At 44.6% G+C, this 27,256-nt stretch overlaps 1 long non-coding RNA gene across 2 annotated transcripts in view; it reads right to left on the bottom strand.

Moving 5' to 3' along the window:
* The window catches only part of LOC138432879 (uncharacterized), a 171,995-nt gene extending 156,574 nt beyond the window's left edge, over positions 1-15,421 (bottom strand). For both annotated transcript variants that reach the window (XR_011254017.1, XR_011254018.1), the window contains exon 1: positions 15,041-15,421. This is a non-coding gene — a long non-coding RNA (uncharacterized lncRNA). The remainder of the gene's footprint in view (positions 1-15,040) is intronic.
* Between the last annotated feature and the right edge of the window lie 11,835 nt (positions 15,422-27,256).

The following is a 27,256-nucleotide window of genomic DNA, read 5'->3' as shown; positions in this document are numbered from 1 at the left end:
CAGCTGCTACTGGTGAAACCCCAAGATGCAGAAGGTGAGGAAGAAACAACACGGCACGCTTCCTGCCCCCCTCCCACTGCACCCCGGGCCTCCTACTGGCTGAACTCAGCTGGAAGTCATATGATTCTGGGAGCCTGGAAATGAAATCTGAAAAAGGTCAGCCCCTTGAGGCACCAAGGAGGACCAGGAGCTATGCGGCTGAAATTGAACAGGTTTTGCATCCACAAATACCCCTCCAGTTTCTCCCTCTATCATGTCTCCACTGCTAACATCCCCACACAACCACTGAACAAGCTTGATGTGGACTCCAGAGGGCTGGAGACTGGGGTTGCAGGAAAAGATGCCTTGGGAGTAAAGCTCAAGCTCATATTCAAATTCAGCTCTGTGTTGTTGTTGAGTCACGAAGACTGTAGCCCACCAGGCTCCTCTGTCCATGGGATTTTCCAGGCAAGAATAGTGAAGCAGGTGGCCATTTCCTCTTCCAGAGGATCTTCCCGACCCAGGGATCAACCTGTGTCTCTTGTGTCTCTTGCATTGCAGGCAAAGTCTTAACCAAAGAGCCACCTGCAAAGCCCAGCTCTACCAGGCTCTCATCTAGGACACCTTTCCCTTAACTGCTAGGGCTGTCACCCTGTCTAGTTTGTCTGTCCCATCCTAGGATGTGGGAAAAGCAATGAGTTCAAGCAGAGCATGGGAAATTACTCCAGATCCACATCAGGGAGCACTCAGACTGAAGCTGAGCTAGACATGTGTTCTCATATGCAGGCATGGGGTACTTAGTCCCATTCTCTACCGAGAGCAATGACCAAGCCCAGGAGAAGATACGGGGTCAGAAAAGAAACACTGCAAAATCTTTTTGGATGTGCCCTGAAGGCTCCTTTTAAGCTTTTTCAGCAGCCAGGCCTTGCTAAACATGTGCCCTCCTGTGCTCACTCCCCACCTCCCAAGGCTGGCACAAAGCCCTCGGAGATAGAAGCGTCAGAAGACTGCTTTGTTCAGAAAGGCTCATAAAAGAGCCCTAAATTCACTCTTAAATAATCCACTCAGGATGGAATTCAACAAATCACAGCTAAATCCTCCTTTTGGCAAAGTGCTTCCATCTTAATTATAACTATTATTGCTTGTATTACTGAACATGTCTTTCTCTGCCCTTAAAAATGGAGGCGGAGGAGAGAAGCACAGATGGAATATAAACAGAGGAATGGAAAATTACCCCAGCAAAGTGTAATGGCTAAACAATGACTAAGGGGTCTGTGATATGCATCAACACAGGTCCGTGTGCATAAACAGTGCCGTGGGAAGGGAGATGATGTGGATGCGCTAGACAGAGAAGGGAATTTAAGCTGAAACAGAGTTGCCTTTCCCCGGGGGCAGGGTAGGGGCAGCAAGGTCATCGGGAGGATGGCTGAGAGAGCTGGGTCCTTTAACTCTGGTCTGGAAGGCCCTGACAAGACAGTGGATGGACCATGCAGCCCAAGCACTTTCTAGTTTACTTAAAGAGGTTGAGACTCAATGGTGAAGCTGGATCTGAGTCCAGGGCTCCTGAGTCTGCCTCCCTAATTCATGGCTCTCTTACACCTCCTGCTTGTGTTGTCACCTGAGGCAAATGATTCACTCCTTCAGAACCTCAGGTTCCTCATCTGTAAAATGGGATGTGCCAGGCACTGTTTGAGGTGCTGGAAATACAGTGGTTGGGGGTAGTGTTGCGTGGGGAGGATGTCTTTGCTCTCAAGGAGTTCATATTCTGGTGGGAGGAGAAATATTACACAGATGAAAAAATACAGACTACAATGATGTTGAGCGCTGTAAAGAAAAATGAGGCCGTGGAAGAGGGAGAAAGAGTGATCCTAGAAGGGTATGAGCCATTTATAGAGTGGCCAGGAAAGAACTTTTTGGATGTGTGACATTCATAGAGGTGTGGAATGAAGGGGACAGAGTGACAAGGTATATATGCAGAGGGTTTTCCAGTTACAAGGTATATACGCACAGGGGGCAGATTGTGCAAATACCCCGTGGCTTCTGAGGCTTGCTGCTGCTGCTGCTAAGTCGCTTCAGTCGTGTCCGACTCTGTGTGACCCCATAGACGGCAGCCCACCAGGCTCCCCCATCACTAGGATTCTCCAGGCAAGAACACTGGAGTGGGTTGCCATTTCCTTCTCCACTGAGGCTTGCTACATGGTATAATATAAAGCATTAGTGTAGCTCCAAGCACATAGTCAACACTTAATAAAGATTAGCTATTATTTTTAATTATAAATGGAGTATCCATAAAATACACTTTTGCTCAAGGTGGAGATGGTTGGACGGCATCACCGACTTAATGGGCATAAGTTTGAGCAAACTCCAGGGAGACAGTGAAGGACAGGGAAGCCTGGTGTGTGGCACTCCATGGGGTCACAAAGAGTTGGACAAAGGCAGTGAGAGCATCAGCAACTCTCTCCAGCTTCAGAGCCCCGCTCTTCCCTCACCCTGTAAAACATTGCTCTCAACATTCAGTTATCTGCAAAGTAAAAATGAGGCACAGCACATGATGACCCAAACCAGCCAATGACTCAAGAGTCCTGTCCCTGCCTTTAACAGATGACTTTGTGCAAAAGACATACTTGCCTACTTCTGTTTCATTCACTCTGGTATCAACAAGAGGTCATGTGGTGCAGGAGTTGCTTCACACACTGAGGCTTCACACCCTGAGGCATCAACTCCTGGTTGTCAAAATCCATGGCCTCTCTGAGCTCACAGGATTGCTTTGAGGATCAGATGTAATGACAACTGTGGGGACCCTTTGTGAATCATACAACTGGGCTTGATTATTGCTTTATGATGAAAGTTGAGTGAATCTTCTGAGCTCACAACCGTGGTTGTGGTGGAACATGGGCCACCCACAGTTTGGATGACGAGGAGACACAAGCCTGAGACCAACACTTGCCCCAGGAAAGTCACAAAGCCACTCAGAATCACAAAGGGACTCTTCTGTTTTTAATACTTCCTAGGATGAGGGTTGATGACACTTGTTTAGATTGGCACTGAAGAAGAATCATTCTGTTGTGAACCCAAGTTGCTTAGAAAGGAGTTGATGATACTGCCAACAATTTGATTAGAACAGGCACATGCTGCAGGGGATAAAGTAAGTGGAAGAAGTTACTTCTCACACTTTTCTACTGAGATGCAGGCCACACAATTAAAACCCTAAGGATGACATGGCTTCACAGGAGACTCGGTTAAATACTAAGCTGAATAAGGATTTCAAGAGCTGCAACTGAGATTCTCAAGGTAGAGATTCAAAGAGACCAGTATGTTCACTCAGTCATCTATGAAAGATGCATCTATTTCAGAATTGCTGAATTTTAGAGCTAAAAGAAATGAAGAAGGTGAAAATGTTAGTCATTTAGTCATGTCTGACTCTTTGCCACCTGATGGGCTGTAGGCCCCCAGGATCCTCTGTCCATGGGATTTTCCAGGCAAGAATACTGGAGTGGGTAGCATTCCCTTCCCCAGGGGATCTTCCCCACCCAGAGATTGAACCTGGGTCTCTTGCACTGCAGGCAGATTCTTTATCATCTGAGCCACCAGGGAAGGTCTCTGCAAGTGAGTCCTTCTGAATACCGGGGCTAAAATAAAAGCAAGTTGAAGATAAGGAAAGACTCACCGGGGTTCTATACTTCAAGATAGGATAGTAACAACCCAAGACCAGCCCAGACTGTTACTGAGTATAGGGCACTGGGCCCGATAGAAACTGTTCCTGAAACTTAACTTAGTAATAAATGCTTGCAGGAACGGGGAGAGAGAAGAATAAAGAGGATTCATTTAAGATTCCTGACACATTCCTCAAGATTCTTTCAGAACCGCAAACATCTGATTGGGTTAATCTGGGTCAGGTTGGGTTGGGTTGGTCACCCACGTATATGCTCACTGTCAGAAGTTCAGAGAAAGGCTCAATTAGTATCTGACAAAGTTGCCAGCAAACTCGCCGGCCAAGTTTGATATCAACTCAAAAGTCAAGGGACTGGGAGAGGACATGTTAGAGTAGAGAAGGCACACAGAAATCTTCCAAGAATAATGCTTTCAGGAATTATGGAGTCTTCCCAATGTTCCTGAAGGTGCATGTTCTCACATTAAATTCCAATTGCCACAACTCTCAGGCAAGAACCTAGCCTTCTTTCAGCTCAGACAGAGGGAGATACTTATGTTACAAAGAACAAAATTCAGCCCAACTTGGAGTAAGCACTGGTTTCCTATCCAGGAGACGAGAAAGAGGAGAGATGATGCCAGGAAACATGACATCATAACTCCAAAGACCATGCAACAATCAAGGCTAGTTGTACAGACAGGCAATGTGTCCAGAGCACGCCTGTCTACCATGAATATGTTCCTTTGAAGGAAACCAGTATCATCTAGATCTTTCCTACCTAACCTTCCCACCATCTTGGGAGCATCTCTAGTAGCTAATAGATTGGCAATGGCAACTTAAGTATAACGGTTCTAAATTATTTACTTATTGAAGAGGAAAGATAGGGAAAAGAACCAAGAAGAGTGAGGAGAAAATAGGGAGAGAAAGAGGAAGGGAGGATAAAAGGGATAGGGGAAAAAATGAGGCAGAGAATACCGAAGAGGCTGCCCGGTGTTTCATTAAAAATTTGAGATTTGAAATCTGAACTGTGTTCAATTTTTATTTTAGTGTCTAAATAGTTTTTATTTCCACCCAGTCATGATGGGGACAAAAAGTTGAATAAATAAACAGACTAAGTGGAATCCCATAGCCATGGAAGCAGATTTACATAAAGTTTTGGCTTCCTTTCTACCCCTTCCTAGAGACTGTCACTTTCTCCACCTCCATCATTGTCCACTCATCTCTTTTCAGTTCTATCTCAAGCTTAAGAGGGATCTGACATCCTTACTGAACCAAGCTTCCAAAGAAGCCTTGGGAAGAAAATGAGTTTTCCAACTGCGAACCAGTGCCCACTGGAGCTCAGTTCTTCCAACTGTCCACATTTGGGAGTTAGCTGGGGAGCCTTGGGGTATTGACATCACATAGGAGCCTCATTCCAGAAGCCTGGAACAGAGACTTGGAGTTCTGAGCTCCACGGAAGGCCCTTCATTGGCAGCCAAAGTTTTTTAATGTGCTTGACAAACAGATAGGAAAATTGGCTGTATATACCTCTGCTATAACAGAACTATTTGCTTTGAGGACTGTGCCTAGGATCATTGCTTTAAGGGAAAAAAAATGCATAACTTTGGAAAAGGATGACTGACTTATGCAGAGAACTCTGGTCTGTGGGTCTTCCCTTTGGGACTGCAAGGACTTCCTTCTGTAGTTATATCCTCGTATCAGCATCATCCACAGATACTCACCAAGGGCCTCCCAGGATCTGATCAGAGAAGAGGCTCCATTCTGTGAGACACACAGGACAGGGCCAAGTCTTTATGTAACTAAGGCAGACATTCAAAAAACAAAGAATATTTGGAAGGGAGAGGTCACAGAAAGAAAGCTACTGATTGATTTAATATTAGGGTGTCTCATAAATGTATGAAAGGGGCAGTACCCTTATTTATTAGTTAATTGAATTTATTTTACAAGCAAAATTATTTGTTTTTAATAACCAATCACTTGGAAACTAAAGAACACAGAAAAAAAAAATATTCTTTAAGATGCAACTCCACCATGTAGATTTTCAGAAAAAGCAAATTTGGGTTGGAATTTCTTTTTTAATTTTTTAAATTAGTTTATTTTTTAATTGAAGGATAATTGCTTTACTGAGTTGGAATTTCTGCTTCACCATTTCCTTACCATTTGACTTTGAACAGAATCTGGGAAATGGGGGCTAAGACTTCTTATAAACTTGTCATGAAGAGAAATGAAATGCTTTCTGGTCCTGGTGTGTGCTGCTGAACAGACATATAGTAAGTGGGAGCTCTAACTATTATTGCTGTGATTTGGGTGAACTGATGGATGATTGTCAGATACAGACCGTGGATTTCATAGGGCTCTTAACAAAAGCACAGTTGAGTAAGCCCACATGAAATCATCTCCACCTTATAGCAGATAGTGGCGTGGTTGACAATACAGTGTCAGGGCAAAGGCCAGGACTCAAATGCTAGCACCCTACTAGCAGTAGGAAATGGGTAAATTCCTTAACCATTCTGAGCCTCAGTTTTTTTCATCTTTAAAATGGGGGTAATGATACTATTTCATAGAGCTAGACTGAGGATTAAATGAGATAATCCAAATAAAATGTGCTTGAAACAAATGTCTGATACATAGTAAACACTGAATAAAGGTGAGTTACCTATTACTACATAACCTAAATTTCATCCAGTTTCTAGCTAGAAGAATGGGGCTTCCCAAGTGGCTCAGTGGTAAAGAATCTGCCTGCCATGTGGGAGATTCAGGAGATGCCAGTTCGATCCCCGAGTCAGGAAGATCCCCTGGAGGATGAAATAGCAACCCACTCCAGGAATCTTGCCTGTAAAATCCCATGGGTGGAAGAGCCTGGCAGGCTACAGTCCATGGGGTCACAAAGAGTCCTACATGACTGAGCATGCACAAATGCAGCTACAAGAATGGGGCTGTTTTTTGTTTTGTTTTTATGTAAAGACCTTGAAGTCTACTACACTGAATTTTTTTCACTTGTAGGGGGAAGAGTGAGCTATGAGTTCAATGGATTAGACTGGAGAAACTATCTATGTCTTATCATCAGTTATGGAAACTGGTGATATAGTGAGAAAAACCTGGAACTCTCACTTGAGGATTGGAGGCTCGTCATTTATTATCTGACATATATTAATTTTTTTGATCTCTAAAAGGAGGGCAATGGCATCTACTTTAAGAGGTATTGAGGGGTAGAAAAGAAAAGAGCTATTGAAAAATGATGAGAGTACCACATGAAGATTCTGGCACAGACTCAGTACACTTGTGTTTGTTTAATTGATTTTACTGCAAAGACTCAGACAACTGGGCAGAAGTGGGATTCCAGGAAGGAGATGGCTAGGTCAAAATGCCAATGACTGGTAAGAATACTGCCTATCTTCATTCTAGGCATGGCAGGTGGTCTGGCAAAGGAGAGAGAGGCTGTGTGCTGTGAACTTGTTTTTGCATAAAATTACTAGGTTTTTCTAATGCAATTGCCATGTGATCCATATTAAATATGGTATATATTACTATAGATTAAAAATAAACAGCATTCCCATAATCCCTCAGGGAGATCTCCTACTATAATGAAGAAAGATTTGATTCAACATGGAAATCTTTTATTTCTCTGGCCTCCATTTCTACTTTCTTTTTTAAAAAATCATTACTTTTTAAAAACTTTATTTATGTATTTTAATTGGAGGATAATCACTTTACAATATTGTGATGGTTTTTGCCATACATCCATATGAATCAGCCATAGGCATACATTCATCCCCTGTATCCTGTATCCCCACTCCCACCTCCTTCCCTGCACCAACCCCCACCCCCACCCCCGCCACCAACCCTCCACGTTGTTACAGAGCACTGGCTTTGGGTGCCCTGCATCATAATTCAAACTCCCAATGGCTGTCTATTTTACATATGTTAACGTGTGTGTTTCAATGCTATTCTCTCAAATCATCCCACCCGCTCCTCCCACTGAGTCCAAAAGTCTGTTCTTTAAGTCTGTGTCTCCTCTGTTGCCCTGCACAGGGTAGTCCATATCATCTTTCTAGATTCCTTGTATATGTGTTAATATACAATATTTGTCTTTCTCTTTCTGGCTTACTTCACTCTGTATAATGGGCTCTAGTTTCATCCACCTCATTAGAACTGACTCAAATGCTTTCCTTTTTACATTTGAGTAATATTCCATTGTGTATATGTATCATTTCTATTCTCATTCAGCTACCGTTTATTTATCCACCGCAAGGAAAGAGTGAGTTAGATCTACCCCTCGTCCCATTTTATAAAAGAGAGAACACAAACTCAGACATATTGAGGAAGGAACCCCAAAGCTCACAGCTAGTGAACATGAAAGCTGGGATTTGAATCTGTACCTTGAGATGCTGTGTCTTTGGCTCCTTCCATTGAACCCTGAAGCCTCTGGTATGTCAGCCCCACCTGTGAATCTATATGGTGAGGCTGGTTTGAGAAGCCAGGACTCAGGCCATGAAAGAAAAGGTATAGCCATGGGCTGGAATTTTCTCCCACTGTGACTTTTTGCTCATTCCCAAAACTGTCTCAAATCAAGTTGAAATGGTGAAATGGCAGGGCGAGGGGTAGGATGGGGGGTGGCTGCCTCTCTATGTTTGAATTCAATAAATTAAGGCTTTATTTGAAGCATGATTTTTTTTTTCAAAAAAGAAAAAAATAATAATTTAAAAGCCATTCTAGAGGAACTTAGCACTCTTTGTTGGTGTTTTTCTCGGGAGCTTATAATGAGCTCATAAAAGCTAAAGAGGAATGCTCTGCGGGCTCCCAGCAGTGCTGAGTCAAAGCAGCCACATTAGAGAACAGAATTCCACCAGGGCTGGGCATCTGCATGCCACCTCATCACCACGGGGCTGGCCTGCTCACCGCCGGAGAAGCACCATCATCTGCTTTGTCATCTCCCGCCTTTGCCTGCTTGCACACTCCCCATGGCAGTCTCTCTGGCCTAGATAATTCCCCTGGGAGGATGGCTCCAAAGGTCTCATTTGAAAATCAGCTTTAGGAGTTTTGAGTTCTCCATAGGCTTGGTCATGTGCTCAGTACCCATGGCTGTGCCTGTTAATGCAAGTTCATGAGCCCAAAGTACAGTGAGGCCGAACTGAAACCCGAGCAGAGAAAGTTTATTGCAGAGCCATCCAAGGAGATGAGGTGGTTCATGCTCTTTAGCCTTGAGCTCCCCCAAGGGTTTCAGCAAAGTATTTTTAAAAGCCAGATTTGGTTGGGTGTGGGGGGCAGTCAGAGGCTACAGGATCAGATCCTGAACAATGGACTGGTTGGCTGATGATGAGGAAGCAGGGTGGTGTCACAGGGGTGAACTTTATCAGCCCTTAGGCTCCAGGAGTCCTGGGGCTATGTGCTCATGGTCATCAGGTGGTTAACATCTTCCATTTGGTAGATTTTCACACCTGCACTCCAACTCAGGAAATGTGAATCAAGGACACTTATCTTATACTGGGAAAAGGCCTGTCCCTGGAAGCCCCCATAGGGTCCTGCCCAGTTACATACTCAGAGCTTAGCAAAGACCATGAGAAGTGGCTCCTGTGTACTGCCTCTAGTCTCAGCATTTACTAGTGTCAACCAAGTGGCCCTAAAGTCTCTGTATCAGCCGCCATCACATTAGGAAGAAAGAGTCTGTAGGCTGGAACACAATACAGAGTTGAAGGAAGGGATTATCCACAAGGTAGAACAGATTTAAAGGAAATCAACAAGGGATGATGACGCCTCTTGCTGTCTCTGACAATATTCAACATAGAAGCATTGCCATTCCTGGGTGCACAGGAATAGGATCAGCTTATGAATGCCCTTGCTGTCAGAAAGCATTGCTGTCCCAGCAACCTGGCAAGGGGGGAACCTAGGGAAGATATACCCAGGACCCTCCTCCTCCCTTAGCCCTAATCTGGAACCAGTAGGCAAGGGAGAAGCACATTAGTACAGCCCAGAGGCAGCCTTAGGGCCACAGAGCAGGATAAAGAAGAGGAGTTGAAGGAAATCCCCAGCTAAATAACACTCTGGTCTTACCTCCTAAGATGCTGAAGGAACTACAGGACAAGCGCATTCCATCATTTCTGCAACCAGCTATTTGCTTGGCGCTTCCTCAAATATATCTATCCCTACCGAAAAGGTTAGTCACTCAGTCGTGTCTAACTCTTTGTAACCCCATGAACTGTAGCCCAACAGGCTCCTCTGTCCATGGAATTCTTCAGGCAGGGGATCTTCCCAAACCAGGGATCAAACCCAGGTCTCCTACATTGCACACATTCTTTACCATCTAAGCCACCAGGAAAGCACCATATCAACCCGTTACTCACTTTTCAGACTTGACAGTAAACACCATGCTCTCCTTGAAATGGTCTCTGAGCAGCCCAGTGTCCGAGTCAGCCTTGTATTGTAAGCATTTTTGTGCATCTCTAAGGCTGTGGTTCATCTCCGTGAGTGAGTTGAGGAGAAGGATTGTGTCCAGTATTTCTTGTGCTGTGTACAGAGCAGACCCCTCTCCGGGGATGTGAGGATGGAGGAGCGACATCATCTCCTGCCCTTGAGGTCGTTAGACTGTCTACCCCTGTAGTTAGTTAATTGCAGACAGACGACTCAAACCAGAAAAAAGATGGAACCATGACAAATTTATGGTCCTGGGTTTAATGAGAAATATCTTCTCTCCTCTCCCCGGTCGCTCAAGGGATGGAGGGACTATGGAGTTGGGAACAGGGAAGCTGCTCCAAGTCCCTGGGGATCTGGAAGGACCCACTTTGTCCATTGACCAGCAAAGTGTGTGTGTGTGCATGCGCGCATGCGTGGGCATGCATGCCCCTCCCACGAGTCTGCATGTGAATCTATGCGTATCAGTGGAGGGGTTGCTAGGGGAGCAATGCATGGGTGTGTTAAGAAGGACTGACAAATTGAAGCACCAAACTGCTAACTCCAAGGAAAGGGGGATCCTCCAAACCCCCTCCTGGCCTGCTTCCACTTCTCTTTCTCCTTAGTCGTCTTCATTTCTGTCTTAGGTTTCCATAAACACTGCAGTTATTTATTTTATTCTTGCTTGAAATGTTAAACAAGTCCCGAAAGGAAAAGCTGCAGAGGCAACTCATGGTGTCTCCAGAGAGCAGTTGCATGGCCAGCATTTTCTGCAGGAGCTCTAGTGGGGCTGCCTCTCCCCTGTATGCTTGCCCCCATCTCTGGAGAAGCCCCCAGGCACCCCGGCTGGGAATCCAGGGCTCCTTCATCTGACCCATATCCATGCAGCTCATCCTCTTCCCCCTCAACAGAGACCTTCTCATCTGTAGGGTCTTTCTGCAGGCTGATGGAATGATTAACATTCTAACGACAGCATCAACAACACCCAGAATGATGGGTAACATCCACTGCTGTGCTGTGCTCAGTCCTGTCCAACTCTTGTGACCCCGTGGACTATATAGCCTGCTAGGCTCCACTGTCCATGGGATTAGCCCAGCAAGAATACTGGAGCAGGTTGCCATTTCCTTCTCCAGGGGATCTTCCCCACCCAGGGATCAAACCTGCATCTCTTTGAATCACCTGCATGGCTGGCGAATTCTTTATCACTAGCACCATACCTGGGAAGCCCAACATTCACTGACTGCTTATTCATTTCAAGGAGCTGCTGAAGATAAAGAGGAAGCACATGTTTTGACATATTTCACCCTCAGCACAGGGCTATCTGGTAGGTGATATTATTATTTCCATTTTCCAGAAGAGGAGGCTGAGGCACAGAGAATTAAGAGACTTGATTATAAGAAAGCAAGCCAGTCAGGAGCCTCAGGCACAAAATTTAAGGGATTCACTAATTCAATAATCAAGATGCATAGTAGTGTAATGAAATACTTTAAAATCTGTACTAATGAGAAAAATCCACGGTGAACAAAATATCAAACTTTAAAATAAAGACAGGACCAGTTGATTCCAGTCCAGTCCAGTGAGTGTGGCTGCAGCTTTCCACCCTGTGCTGTTCAGCCTTCATTTAGGGCTCAGGATGTGCCAAGCAGGGTGTTTGTTTTTGCCGAAATTATCTCTGATTCGTCCTCATAGCCTGGTGTGGTGGGTGCTGTAATCCTCACTGAAGAGGTGGGAAACCTGACCCTGAGGGCCACAGGCTCCCTCACTATCTGTCCATTTTTGGCTTGCATGTACTTCTGCCCTCAAAGAAAGCAAGCTTGAATGGAATCTCCAGCAGGACTCGATCCCAACTTCCCTGAGCCTATTGTTCTTCCCATGAGCTCACAGCTGCCCTTGGTAATCAGGCCTCCTCTTCCTCCTTGGCCAGGAAAGGAAGCTGGCAGACCAGAGCAGGGGGTGCCTTTCTTGGAGGCAGAGGCCTCAGCATGGGTGGACAGAGCAGGGAGGTTATGAGTTCAGCCAGTCGGTTCTGACAAGCAGTCTTCTGCTGTCTCCACCAGACTTCATCCAGACAGCTCAGGCTCAGCCAAGCGGTCATCACTTGCCAGCATCCAGTCTCCCGTGCGAATGTACGAAAGACCCCTCTCCTCCCCAGCTCATCACTGACATGCCCTGGGCCACCTTGCCTGCCAAGCCTCCCCCACTGCTGTTTCTCAACTCAACAACACACAAGACACAGGCATGTGTGTGCATGGGCCTCCATCCACACTCCATCCCAGCTCCTCTAGGAGGTGTCATGAGCTTGCAGGGGGGTGCAGGGAAACATGGAGGGAAGTGGAAGAGCTAGAAGGCATCTCTTGAAGAAGGAAAATGGAACCCAAATCCAGGTTCTTGGAACAACCAGGGTGTGGCACACATACCTAGTTGACTGTGCTCTCTCAATTACCAGGAGCAACATTTTGGCACATTTAAGGCAGATGGGGAGAGAGTTCTAAAAGGGTCAAGGAAATGGGGTCAGGTGAAGTCATCTCCATTCATCTCTGTCTCTAAGCCCAGACACCATAGCCTCTCTCCCACTCCTGAGACCCCATTGCCACTGTCTCCTGCTTACCCTATGGATGCCCCTTGACTTCTAACTGCCCTCCTCATTCTCACTCATTCTGGGAGAAAGAACCAGGGCTTTGGAGTCAGGCAGGGATAAGTTCAAACCCAGACTTTCCTTCCTACTCCCTATGTGGACCTGGACAAGTTTCTTGTCCTCTCTCACTTAAGTTTCAAATCTGTACAATAGAACAATAGCAACTACAGAAAGAACCTAGTACCTTTCTCAGCAAAATGATATTAACCCTCTTCCCTGGCTTCTTTAAGGTCCTTTCAGCATGGCTTCATCTTGCTCATCCTTAAGAGTGATAGAGGCCCTTTCAGAAACTTGTAAAGAGTATCTTTAATATTTAGGTTTCCCACTCACCCCCACCCCCAGTGTGCAGGATCCAATACCCCTCTTTAGTTAGTTATCAAGATGGTGACAAAACCAAGTGTAGATTGTTTCAGAATCTTCACTCCAACTCACTTTGTCTCTTCTCTCCTATTAACTTGTCAGGATGGAGGACGAGTGGTGGGATGGTGGTATCCAGTTTCATATCCACACAGAAGAGGAAAACCAAACTCAGAAGGCAAGAGATATGTTTTGAAGACTCAAAGGAGTCTTTGAGTGCAGGGAGTGAGGAAGAATCATTGAGTCTTATGAGGCACGGTGCTAGAACCTCAGAGCACTCTGTAAATGGTACCCTTTTTCCTCTCCAAAATTCTGAGCCAACTGAAGAATAGGAAGGAAAAAGAAAGCAGATGGAGAGCAAAATATTACCTTTGTTATGATTAAAGCTGGTGAATGGGGCTTAATCAGGGGACAAGTGGGTTTTCTCATTCTGTATCCCAGAATCACAGGGAATTACCTGCCCGTTACAGACAGTGCTGGGCTGGGGCATGGTCACCTGCAGGGCAGATTCTGTCCCTGGAAAACGAGATCTAGAGGAGCCAGACAGAGGGTGTGTTTCCTGCACTGGGCTCACTTCAAGGGAAAGAGGATGAAGAAGGGACCAGGCTATACTTTCCTTTCCAAATTCACCAGTTTATATCACTTCTCCTCCAGGGGAGGAGTGAGTAGATGAAGAAAAGTCAAAAGTGGAGTCCCATCACTTAGAAGAAATGAGGAAGACGTATTCAACATTCTCCCAACCCCAATACAACAGTTTTTTCTTTCAATTTGATAGTAAGAGCAAAAACAACATGTATATACATATGTATCCATCAATATGTATAATCTATTAAACATATATATGTGCATATATGTGTTTATACATATGTTTATGTCTATACACATATATAGATACATGTTATACAAAAATTAGAAAATAATAATCTTTTCATCGTTTTGTGAACAATAAATGCATTTAGCACTTAATAATACATGCAGAAATTAAAAGACACTTGCTCCTTGAAAGAATAGCTATGACAAACCTAGGCAGAATATTAAAAAGCAGAGATATTACTTTGTTGACTAAGGTTCATATAGTCAAAGCTATGCTTTTTCCAGTAGTCATGTATGGATATGAGAGTTGGACCATAACAAAGGCTGAAAGTGAAAGTCGCTCAGTCATGTCCAACTCTTTCTGACCCCATAGACTATACAATCCATGGAATTCTCCAGACCAGGATACTGGAGTGAGTAGCTATTTCCTTCTCCAGGGGATATTCCCAACCCAGGGATCAAACCCAAGTCTCTTGTATTACAGGCAGGTTTTTTATCAGCTGAGCTACCAGGGAAGCCCAAAGAAGGCTGAGCACCGAGGAACTGATGCTTTCAAACTGTGGTGCTGGAGAAGTCTCTTGAGAGTCCCTTGGACTGCAAGGAGATCAAACCAGTCAATCCTAAAAGAAATCAACCTTGAATATTCATTGGAAGGACTGATGCTGAAGCTGAAGCTCCAATACTTTGGCCACCTGACATGAAGACTGACTCATTGAAAAATACCCCCTGATGCTGGGAAAGATTGAAGACAGGTGGAGAAGGGGGAAACAGAGGATGAGATGGTCAGATGGTATCACTGATTCAATGGACATGAGTTTGAGCAAATTCTAGGAGATAATGAAGGACAGGGAAGCCTGGCGTGCTGCAGTTCATGGGGTCACAGATAGTTAGACATGACTTAGAGGCTGAGCAACAACAACAAAAATCATTATAACAGCTAGAACAGTAACTAAACCCTGGAACAGGAGGCATATATTCAGTCCTATTGATTCCATCATATTTACTATGCAATGGAAATTGGCACAAATACACAGATACACTTAAGCCAATGTAGAGTAAGAGAAGTACTAGAAAGAAGAGTTTGGCAGAGAGAGAAATGGCTTGACCTAGAGTGATCAAGAAAGTTCCCACAGGCAAGGTGACATGTGCCATACATGTTCCAGAAAGATGTTCTTAGACAAAAACATTGAAACAGAGAGAGTAGTCCAGTCTCTACTTACATTGAGGGCTTATACTCTTGAAGAAAGCAATAAGAAGCAAATTTTCATATTTTTATCCACATCCAGCCAGTCTCTCTTTGGGCTTGTTGCCACCCTTAGGTATAGGAAAAGTAACAGCCAAGATCAGTTTGGCAAATCCTTTAGATTAGAGAGCAGGGGTGTACACACCCTTCCTAACCACTCATCCTAACTCAGTATTCTTTCTTCTATGTGGGATGCTGTTTAGAGCCGAGAATTCATTTCTGTCTAATTCTCTCACTTCCCTGCTAACGTCCATCCCTTGGTGGACAATCCTGTCTCCTCGCTAGTTTTTCTTTTCCTCTGTTCCTCTGATTCAGCCCCTCCAGGCCACAATAACCTATCCTCTCCCCAAGAGCCCACACCCTACCATGTGCCTGGCACCTTTTGTCAGACCGCATCTCTAGGCACTGGTGGTGCAAAGCAAGCTAATGTCAGCACTTTCACCTCCCAAGCCAGTCCTTTCGGCCCCTTAATCACACATCATGCCTTCTCCTGACTTTCTCCCTATCTGTCAGCACATTCCCAGCTTAAGTTAACCCAGACACACTCCCCTGGAGACACATGAGAGCACCTCCCTAGCCTACACGCATGCAGTTTCTCCTGGTTCAACAGAAACTGTGGCTACTGAGCTGTAGAAGGCTACAAGCCAAGTTAGAAACACAAAAACAGATCCCTGAGTATCTGCTTGAGTAAAGAGCAAGGAGTCCTTGCTGGGTTTCCTGAACGGGGCCCGGGGCCCATGAGGACACAAATGGAATATCACAATGTTCAAGTCAGCTGAAAGTTGACTGCTCACATTCAACTCCTGTTTCATTTTTGTTGTGGCCAGGTAGATATTTTAGCAGCCATCTTTGATTGTGCCTTAAACTCAGCTACCGACCCTCTCATCTAAATCCTTTTCTCAGGTGTAAAATGAAGCTGTATTATCAACAACCAGACTCAGCTCATGTTTCCAACATTAGAGAAGTGCTAGAAACAACTTTGTAAGTTTGAATCTCTTCCAGGCAGACAGGTCAATTCAGAAAATCATTTGAAAGAAAAGATACTGATTTGAGAGTTGGATTAATACCACTCCCCCTCAGGGACAATGGTTCTGGGTCCAAAGTGAACTTGACTAAGGCAAAAAAAAGCATTAGAAATGCAGTCCTTAGAAATAACCAGTGTTCTGTATAAGTTTTAGTGGAAACCACTTTGGCTGGATACACCCATGAGAGATGACACTAGTTCTGCACCAATTGCCATGCTGATCACAACTAGCCAGTTAGGGTAGACATTCAGACATCACTCTGACTCCCTCCCCCTGCCCATTCTCTGCATTCAACTGGACAAACTCAGTTTGACTGCACTGAGTTCTTTTATTCCGTTTCATGGTGACCACTCAGTTGAGACCCTCTCCCACTGACCTTCATCTGGATTATTGGAATATCCTCCTCTATGGTTGACTCTGCATTTCTTCCATCTCAACCCACCTAGCATTCTGAAATAAGATTTATTTTCCTGACTTCAATCCACTGTTTAATAGTTTTAATTGTTCCACATGACCTCCCCCCAAAGACCTAAAGTGTCCATCAACAGATGAATGGATAATGATGTCACACACACACACACGCACATGCACACAATGGAATACTACTCAGTTATAAAAAAAAAAGAATAAAAATTTGCCATTTGCAGCAACATGAATTGATTTGAAGGGTATTATGCTAGAAAGTGAAATAATTCAGACAGAGAAAGAGAAATGCAGTATGATATCACTTACATGTGGAATCTTTTTCAAAATATACAACAACCTAGTGAATAAAACAAATGAAAAAAAATCAGACTCACAGATATAGGGAACAAACTATTGGTTACCATTGGGGAGAGGGAAATAGAGAGGGGCAACGTAAGAGTAGGGGGAGAAAGGTTATTATGACATTATATGAAATCATGTGTGTGAAACTTTTCAAAACTGTAAAACACTATACAATTTAAAGAATCTTTCATTCAATTAAAAAAAAAAAAAGCCCAAACTCTTCCAGGGGTATCTGAGGTTTTCTTAAATCCTGCCCCATCTGCCATGCTCATCTAGTTCTCTGACTCTGTCCTTGCCCTGGACCCCAAGACACAGCAAACTGCCACGACTCGCCATTGCTCAAATTCTGTCTTCCTGTGGCCTGCTTTTCTTTTGTAGAAACTGTCTTATTCTTCACCCCATCCTTCCCTTATGACCTATTTATTGGCTAAAAACCATCCCTAACAGTAGGGTATTTGTGATTATCTGGGCCAGCACCCATTTATCTGGGGCTTGCGCTTCCTAATGTTCCATTCATCAGGTAGCCACTTGACCCAACATGGCCAATGTAAGTATTCCACCTCCAAGCCAGAGTGACTGGTCCAGATTTGATCATGAGAGTCATCCCGGAATAAACAGGATCTTCCAGAAGGATGAACAGATGGGTGTTAGACGCAAGGAGGTCTGTGGAGTTAAGTGCTCCCAGCAGCTGTCTTTCTTGGCACCTGGAGAGAACCTCTGTGATGCTCAGCTCCAGGTTCTGCTCTGCAGGTTGGTTTCACTCTCAGGCAGAGTCCTGATGTCACTACAAGCCTTTGGATACATCTGTACCTGAGGTCAGACCTGCCTTTGTACTTACCAGCTGCATGAAGCAATAAATAGTTTCCTGTTTCCTTTCAATAAAAAAGTTTTAAATAAATATTTCCCCTTAAAAAAATAATAATTCCCTTTTTGCTTAAGTTGAAGTTGAGTTTCTGCCACTGATCAGTTAAAAAGAGTCCTGAGAAGGACTTTCCCTACATTTTATGACAAGTATGAAAAGAAATACAGATATTCTGCCTCAAAGTATTTATGTAAGTATCATTTCTACAGAGAACACTGTAAACCACTCCAGGGCAGTTTATCTTGTGCATATCTGTGTCTTCTGTGGTAGGGAGCACAGAATAGGACTTCAAACTCGCTGTTCACATGGTTGAGTGAATAAAAAGATAAATATTAGACAAGAATAACCAGTTCCCCAACATGACTCTTACCGACCACCCTCATCCATCCATAAACTCTGGAAATGTAGTCAAATGCACATTTTGCTGCCAAGGACATTTCCAATCTGTAAAAATAAAATAAAATAACATTATCTATGTTTCCAGACTTTATGGACACCCTGTAGAATTCTGAGTGGGAAAACATGGCTTGGGGGCTGTACAGACTCAGCCTTTCCCACAGCTCTGGGTCTGAGCTGAGTCAGCTAAGGGATGCTGTCTCAGCTCCATGGGCCCTAGTGATTTATGCCCAGACTCTGCTGGACCTGGAAACCCTGTAGCTGCTGAGAGAGGCTTTTAGAGAGGGGAAGGAAGAGATCAGACCTCTTGAAGAGCACCCTGAAAAGAGAGCTAACATAAGAATATTCACAGGAGGAGAAGGCAAGCCAGACACTCCGGGCACAAGAGCCTGCCCTCCATGTCCCTTACGAGCTGGGACAAGGCTTCCACCTTGTTGTACCGGAAGATGATCTGTTTATCTAAGGGGTTTTTAAGCAGTGCCTCAGCTTATTTAGTGGTTGCGTCTTTCTCTAATTCCCTGTTTCTTCTTCCCACATTTGAGGTAGTAGCCCAGGCCTCTGGACGAAAGCCTTCTTTGGTGGTGGAACTACCAGGCGACAGAGCCTGTGTTTGCTTCTGCCTTTCTTGCCCCACCAGCCCCCACCTACCCCAAACCACCATTTTTCCCTGTTCTTCGGAAAGAACCCAGTGGCCCAGTGAGTAGCTGTTTCCAGTCAACCAGCCAAGTGGAAACTGGGTCAGAGCCCCATCCCGCCTTGCTGCCTAGTGCTGCTGAGGGCGGTGGGCAGACTGCGCTCCAACCATTCTCCTCTTCTCCCCTCCCCACGCTCGGCGAGGAGCCCTTGATCCTCTCCGTCTGACAGTGCAGGACCCAATTCCTGCATCATCTAGGAGATTAGGAAGATGATGCCACGCCTGACCAAATGTGCCTCTTGCGTCAAGGGAGTGAGGAGGCAGAGGCTTTCCCGTTAAGAGCGGACATCATTGGGGGAAGGGGGAACACATCTTTCTCCCCGAGATCAGACTTCTTCCTACAAGAGTGTTATGCCTGCTCTTAACAGGGCTACAATCTGGAAGCCAGAATGTGATTTGAACAAAGCTATTTGAGTCTTGTTAGAGTGAGTGCACAGGACTTTCCAGGTGGTGCAGTGGTAAAGAATCTGCCTGCCAATGCAGGAAACATGGATTCAATCCCTGGATTGGGAAGATACCCTGCAGAAACAAATGGTAACCCACTCCAGTATTCTTGCCTGGAGAACTCCATGGACAGAGGAGCCTGGCGGGCTACGGTCCATGGAGTAGCAAACAGTTGGACACAACTGAATGACTAACAGTTTCTTTCACTTTCCTCTGCCTTCTAGTCAACCTTCCAGAGAGCAGTCTCTGGTCCTTGCTCTTACCCACTCTTCTGTCTTCAGTCCCCACCTTCAGATCCCACTGCTGCACTGTTCCAGCCAAGAGCACTGTTATAAACTGAACTGCATGCCCCAAACAAAATTCTGTTATTTGTTGTACTGGAATGTACTGGAGTATCTCAGTACCTCAGAATGGGATTGTATTTGAAAATAAGGCCTCTGAAGGCGTGCTTAAGTTAAAACGAGATCATAAAGGTCAGACTCTAGTCCAGTAGAATCCTTATGGACAATGGAGCCTGGAGGGCTACACTCTGTGGGGTTGCAAAGAGTCGGACACAACTGAGCGATTAAGCACATCCTTTAAAGCAGCACATCCTAATCCAGTAGGACTGCTGTCCTTTTTGTTGCTGTTTCTTTTGTTTTCATCTTTTTGGTCCCACTGCATGACATGCCGGATCTTAACTCCCCAGCTGGGAATAGAACTCAGGGCTCCTGCAGTGGGAGCAGAGTCAACCACTGGACCACCAGCGTAGTTCGGAGGACTGGGCCCTTATAAGAGGATGAGGCATTCACTGTACCTGTGCACAGAGGAAAGGCCATGCAAGTGGGTGGTCGGAAAATGGCCATCTGGCAGCCAAAGAGACAGGCTTCAGGAGAAACCAACCCTGCCAGTACCTTGATCTTGGACTTCACACCTCCAGAACTATAAGACATGGAATTTCTGTTGTTTCCCACCCAGTCTGTGGTACTCGGTACCGCAGCCCTAGTGCACTGATACAGGCACTAGCAATGTTCTTGCCAAATTCAGAGAGTGCTTTGAATCCTTGCTCTCTGAACCTCCCTGCAACCTGTGAAACTCTTAGGACTCATGATCCCTGAAACTCTCCTCCTCTGTAGTTCTTGTGAGGTTTTTCCTCCTGATTTTTCTTCCGCCACTGGCTACGCTTTTCAGTGCCCTATATGTGCTCATCACTTTCCCTATATTTGCATGGTTTCCCGGGGTTCTACCCTCAGCCCCCTTCTCTCCTCTCTATGTATTTTGCACTGAATCACCAACCAAACCCAATGACTGCAGCTGCCTCCATGTGTGATGACCGTAACATCGAAACCTCCCATTCAGACCACTCTTCTCGTGTGTGCACAAGCCTCTCCTGAAAATCACCGCTGGATGACATGAGGTTAAACTTACCATGACAAATGACAAACTAATTGTAGATCCCTTCTGTCCCTCCAGATTGTCTTCCTCTCTTCCTGCCGTAGCCAGTAGATTTATAACTGCCCCAAATGGGAATCTTCATCTTTTCCTAAATTTCCTTCTTAATCCCCCATATTCAATTGGTAACCAAATTTTATTGCATCTTCCTCTTTGCTATAGACTGAATGTTTGTGTCCCTCCAAAATTCTATTGAAATCCTAATTCTCAATATAGTGGTATTTGGAGATAGACCTTTGGGAAGTAATTAGTTTATGAAGGTGGAACCCCCGTGATGAATTTAGTGCCCTTCTGAAGAGAAGAAAAAAACCAACTTTCTCTCACTCTCCTTGTAAGACACAGTGAGAGGGCCTTCCCTGGTGGTCCAGTGGCTGAGACTCCACACTCCCAAGACAGGGGGCCCAGGTTCAATTCTTAGTTGGAGAACTAGATCTCACATGCCACAACTAAGAGTTTGCATGCCACAATTAAAGATCCTGCATGCTGCAATTAAGACTGGGAGCAGTCAAATAAATAAATTTTAAAATTAAAAAAATAGAAATAAAAATTAAAAAAAAAAAAAGGACAGAGTGAGAAAGGACAGACTCCAGATCTACAGAATCAGAGCTAGCTATTCTGCTTGGCAGAAACAGCCTTTTGCAAGGTGGCCCTGCTGCCCTTTCCAGACTGTGCTCCCAGGTTTCTCTGCTTTTCTCCCAAACCCAGTTCCTCCAAGTGCCTGGACTCACTGTGCCCTTTCACAGGCTACCTCACACCTAATGTCTTCACACATGTTGCCTTCTCTCCCTGGATTGCCCTACCTCCAACATCCAAAATACTCCTTTTCCTTCATCAGATCTATGCCTAAATGCTATCTCCCCTGTGAAGAATTCCCTACCATTTCGGGGACTGACTTAAAGGATACCCTTTTGTCACACATGATACTTGGCATATTTATTTAACAATATTATGCTTTTACTGTATTATAATATGTGTATGTCTGGCTTCCAACCTAGACTGGAATCTCTTCGGAGGCAAGAATTACGTCTTTTCTCCCTCTTTGTACACCTATTACCAGAACAATGTCTGCTAAACCAGTGGGCTTGCAACCTATAGCAAACATCTGTTAAGTGAAAAAGTGAACAAAGAGACAGCCAGATAAACAGTGGCTGGAATAAGAGAGAAAAGGACCACAAACCCAAAGGTATTAGGTTTGCTGTGGCTTTGAGATAAGTGAGTCAGAAAACAAAAATTCCAGGTTGCTGCAGCATCGGTACTCAGCATAGTGTCTCTGTGGGGGTGAGGGGGCTGGGGAGGTTGGGTAGAATCAGGGAGAAAAAAGGCAGGGAATTAAAGAGGAAATGCATTGTGGACCAATAATTGTGGTAAAAATGGTAGCAGCCTGAACTATAATTACAATAGGGAATTGCTGGCTATTAAACTAACTTGATGCAATTTAACTCATTAATTGGTTTTTCAAGTAATGAAAGACTTGGTCTCTGTGGCCTGGGAGTGTGGAGTTAGTTCCAAAAGTCAAATAAGGAGAGGAACATTTCAGGGGAACATCAAGATCTTTCTAGTAATAATCTGTTTATGTTGGGTAAAAATGTTGGAGTCTTCATTCTGCCACTTGCAAGCTCTGTAAACCTTGAGTAATTTAGCCTCTCTGAGCCCCAGTTTCCTCACTGTAAAATGGTCATCATAATAATATACATTTGAACATTAATATTATAATGATAAAATATATTTAGTGGATTATAAGCCCTCAATGCATATTGACTTTTATTAGGAGTAAAAGTTCTCTATAACTGAAACTTTCAGAACAATGGTGGACTAATACTTAAGTGCAGACATTTCTCTTTTTACTCTCTCACTCACATTACACTTATTTGTATATCTTAACCTCAGTAGATAGTAAATTTTTGCGGCTGTCAAGTAAAAAGATGCACAATTTGAGAGTTGCAAGTTGAGTTTATTTGGGGCAAAAATGAGGACTGTAGTCCAGGAGGCAGCAGACCAAGATAGCTCTGAGAGACTGCTCCAAAAAGGTAGTTCAGTTCAATTCAGTTCAATTGCTCAGTCGTATCCAACTCTTTGCAACCCCATGGACTGCAGCATGCCAAGCTTCACTGTCCATCATCAACTCCCAGAGCTTACTCAAACTCAGGTCTATTGAGTTGGTAATGTCATCAAACCATCTCATCCTCTGTTGTCCCCTTCTGTCTCCTGCCTTCAATCTTTCCCAGCATCAGGGTCTTTTCAAATGAGTCAGTTCTTCACATCAGGTGGCCAAAGTATTGGAGTTTCAGCTTCAGCATCAGTCCTTCCAGTGAATATTCAAGATTGATTTCCTTTAGGATGGACTGGTTGGATCTCCTTGTTGTTCGAGGGACTCTCAAGAGTCTTCTCCATCACCACAGTTCAAAACATCAATTCTTTGGTTCTCAGCTTTCCTTATGGTCCAACTCTCACATCTATACACGACTACTGGAAAAACCGTAGCTTTGACTATATGGACTTTTCTTGGCAAAGTAATGTCTCTGCTTTTTAATATGCTGCCTAGGTTGGTCATAGCTTTTCTTCCAAGGAGCAAGTGTCTTTTAATTTCATGGCTGCAATCACCATCTGCAGTGATTTTGGAGTCCAAAATAAGGTCTCTCACTATTTCCATTATTTCTCCATCTATTTGCCATGAAATGATGGGACCAGATGCCATGATCTGTTTTCTAAATGTTGAGTTTTAAGCCAACTTGTTCACTCTCCTCTTTTGCTTTCATCAAGAACTTCTTGGGGCATCGGGGTGGGGAGCGGTCCTAAAATGGCAGAGGAATAGGACGGGGAGACCACTTTCTCCCCCACAAATTCATCAAAAGAACATTTAAATGCTGAGTAAATTCCACAAAACAACTTCTGAATGCCAGCAGAGGACATCAGGCACCCAGAAAAGCAGCCCATTGTCTTCGAAAGGAGGTAGGAAAAAATATAAAAGACCAAAAAAAGAGACAAAAGAGGTAGGGATGGAGCTCCGTCCTGGGAAGGGAGTCTTAAAAAGAGAGAAGTTTCCAAACACCAGGAAACACTCCCACTGCCAAGTCTGTGGCGAGCCTTGGAAGCACAGAGGGCAACATAACAGGGAGGAAAAATAAATAAATAATTAAAACCCACAGATTATGAGCCCAACGGTAACTCCCCCAGTGGAGAAGCAGGGCAGATGCCTGCACCCACCACTAGCAAGCGGGGGCTGGGTAGGGAGGCGCAGGCTGCATTGCTTAGAATAAAGACCGGGCCTGAATGCCCTGAGGGCAACCTGAGAAAACTAACTTGGGCTAGCAAACCAGACTGTGGGATAGCTACCACGTGAAAAGCCCTAACCTAAGACACCACCAGGCCCGTGCACAAAACAAAGGACTGAACAGAACTAGCCAGCTGCAGACCATCCCTCTCTGGTGACAGGCAGACAGAGCTGGAAGGGGGCAATCGCAGCCCCAGAGAGACATTATCTACAAAACTGCAAGCGGGCTTCTTTGCTAACTAAGACTTCTTGGGGTTCTGGACAGTCAACATCCACCTGAGAAGGTGCGCCAGTTGTATACCCAGAAAACCAGGCGGCAGGGACAGGGTAGGAGATAAGTTGCAGTGACCGTGCTCGCCAAACACCTCATCACCTGAGCTTCTCGGACCTGGGAAGGGCACAAAACACTGGCCCAACTGAGTCTGCACTTCTGAGGACTACCCGAGTGCCTGAACCTGAGCAGCTTAGACCTGGGAGGTGCATGCAGCCCAGGGCCGGCCTTGGATGTTTCCCAGTGGAGCAACCTACAGCTTGAGCAGTGTGGGCAGGGAGGGCACATGCGTCATGAGTGGGGGCAGGCCCAGTGTGGCTGAGACACTGCGAGCACACGCCAGTGTTATTTGTTTGCGGTGTCCCTCCCTCCCCACAACACGACTGAACAAGTGAGCCTAAAAAAGTGTCCATCACTGCCCTCCTTGGTCACAGTGGAAATCAGACACTGAAGAGAAAACAGCAAACAGAAGAAGCTAAAACAGAGGGAACCGCCTTGGAAGTGACAGGTGCAACAGATTAAAACCCTGTCGTTAGTACCAACTACATAGGAAGGGGCCCACAGATCTTGAGAAATATAAGTTGGACCAAGGAACTATCCGAAAATGAACTGACCCCACACTACCCACAACAACACCAGAGAAAGTCCTAGATATATTTTTTACTATTTTTACAATCATTCTCTTTTTTTCTAATTAAAAAATTTAAGTCCTCTAGCACATTCAAAAGCAGAGACATTACTCTGCCGACTAAGGTCCATCTAGTCAAGGCTATGGTTTTTCCAGTAGTCATGTATGGACGTGAGAGTTGGACTGTGAAGAAGGCTGAGTGCCGAAGAATTGATGCTTTTGAACTGTGGTGTTGGAGAAGACTCTTGAGAGTTCCTTGGACTGCAAGGAGATCCAACCAGTCCATTCTGAAGGAGATCAACCCTGGGATTTCTTTGGAAGGAATGATGCTAAAGCTGAAACTCCAGTACTTTGGCCACCTCATGAGAAGAGTTGACTCATTGGGAAAGACTCTGATGCTGGGAGGGATTGGGGGCAGGAGGAGAAGGGGATGACAGAGGATGAGATGGCTGGATGGTATCACGAACTCGATGGACGCGAGTCTGAGTGAACTCTAGGAGCTGGTGATGGACAGGGAGGCCTGGTGTGCTGCGATACATGGGGTCACAAAGAATTGGACACGACTGAGCAACTGAACTGAACTGAACTGATTACTCCTTTAAATTTCATTTTTATAACCTGTTATTACTTTGCAAGAAAAAGGACCTTATTTTTTAAAGCAAATTTCATATATATATATATATATATAATTTTTGTGACTTCGATTTTTTCTTCTTCTTTTCTTTAATACTGTATTTTTGAAAATCCAATCTCTACTCTAGATTTTTTATCTTTGCTTTTTGGTATTTGTTATCAATTTTGTACCTTTAAGAACCCAATCTTCAGTACCCATTTTTACTTGGGAGTGAGATTACTGGCTTGACTGCTCTCTCCCCCTTTGGACTCTCCTTTTTCTCCACCAGGTCTCCTCTGTCTCCTCCCTCCTCCTTTTCTTCTCTACCCAACTCTGTGAATCTCAGTGTGTTCCAGATGGTTGAGAACACTTAGGGAACTGATTACTGGCTGGATCTGTCTCTCTCCTTTTGATTCCCTTCTTTTATGCTCCTGAGCACCTCTGACTCCTTCCTCCCTCTTCTCTTCTCTGTATAACTCCTTGAATATCTCTGAGGGATCCAGACTGTGGAGCGCACATAAGGAGGTGATTACTGGCTAGCTTGCTCTCTCCTCTTTTGATTCCACCTCATCTCATTCAGGTCACCTCTAACTCCCTCCTCCCTCTTCTCTTCTCCATGTAACTCTGTGAAACTCTCTGGGTGTCCCTCACTGTGGAGAAACTTTTCATCATTAACCTAGATGTTTTATCAATGGTGCTGTATGGAAGAGAAGTGTTGAGACTACTGTAAAAATAAGACTGAAAACCAGGAGCAGGAGGCTTATGCCCAAACCCTGAGAAAACCAGGTAACTCCTGACTCCAGGGAACACTAAACGATAGGAGCTCATCAAACGCCTCCATACCTACACTGAAACCAAGCACCACCTAAGGGCCAACAAGTTCCAGAGCAAGACATACCATGCAAATTCTCCAGCAACGCAGGAACATAGCCCTGAGCTTCAATATACAGGTTGCCCAAAGTTACTCCAAAACCATTGACATCTCATAACTCATTACTGGACACTTCATTGCACTCCAGAGAGAAGAAATCCAGCTCCACCCACCAGAACACCAACACAAGCTTCCCTAACCAAGAAACCCTGACAAGCCACTGATACAACCCCATCCACAGCGAGGAAACACCACAATAAACAGAACTCCACTAACTGCCAGAATACAGAAAGGACACCCCAAACTCAGCAATACAAACAATTTGAAGACACGGAGGAATACCAGCAGGTAAAGGAACAGGATATATGCCCACCAAACCAAACAAAAGAGGAAGAGATAGAGAATCTACCCGAGAAAGAATTCCAAATAATAATAGTGAAAATGATCCAAAATCTTGAAATCAAAATGGAAACAGAGATAAATAGCCTGGAGACAAGGATTGAGAAGATGCAAGAAAGATTTAACAAGGACCTAGAAGAAATAAAAAAGAGTCAATATATAATGAATAATCCAATAAATGAGATCAAAAACACTCTGGAGGCAACAAATAGTAGAATAATGGAGGCAGAAGATAGGATTAGAAGATAGAATGGTAGAAATAAATGAATCAGAGAGGAAAAAAGAAAAATGAATTAAAAGAAGTGAGGACAATCTCAGAGACCTCCAGCACCAACATTCGAATCATAGGAGTCCCAGAAGAAGAAGACAAAAAGAAAGACCATAAGAAAATATTTGAGGAGATAATAGTTGAAAACTTCCCTAAAATGGGGAAGGAAATAATCACCAAGTCCAAGAAACCCAGAGAGTCCCAAACAGGGTAAACCCAAGGCGAAACACCCCATGACACATATTAATCAAA

Source organism: Ovis canadensis, chromosome 2, assembly GCF_042477335.2.
Source record: "Ovis canadensis isolate MfBH-ARS-UI-01 breed Bighorn chromosome 2, ARS-UI_OviCan_v2, whole genome shotgun sequence".
NCBI lineage: Eukaryota > Metazoa > Chordata > Mammalia > Artiodactyla > Bovidae > Ovis > Ovis canadensis.
Note: the sequence above shows the minus strand (reverse complement) of the source record. Positions and strands in the feature narration are given on the sequence as shown.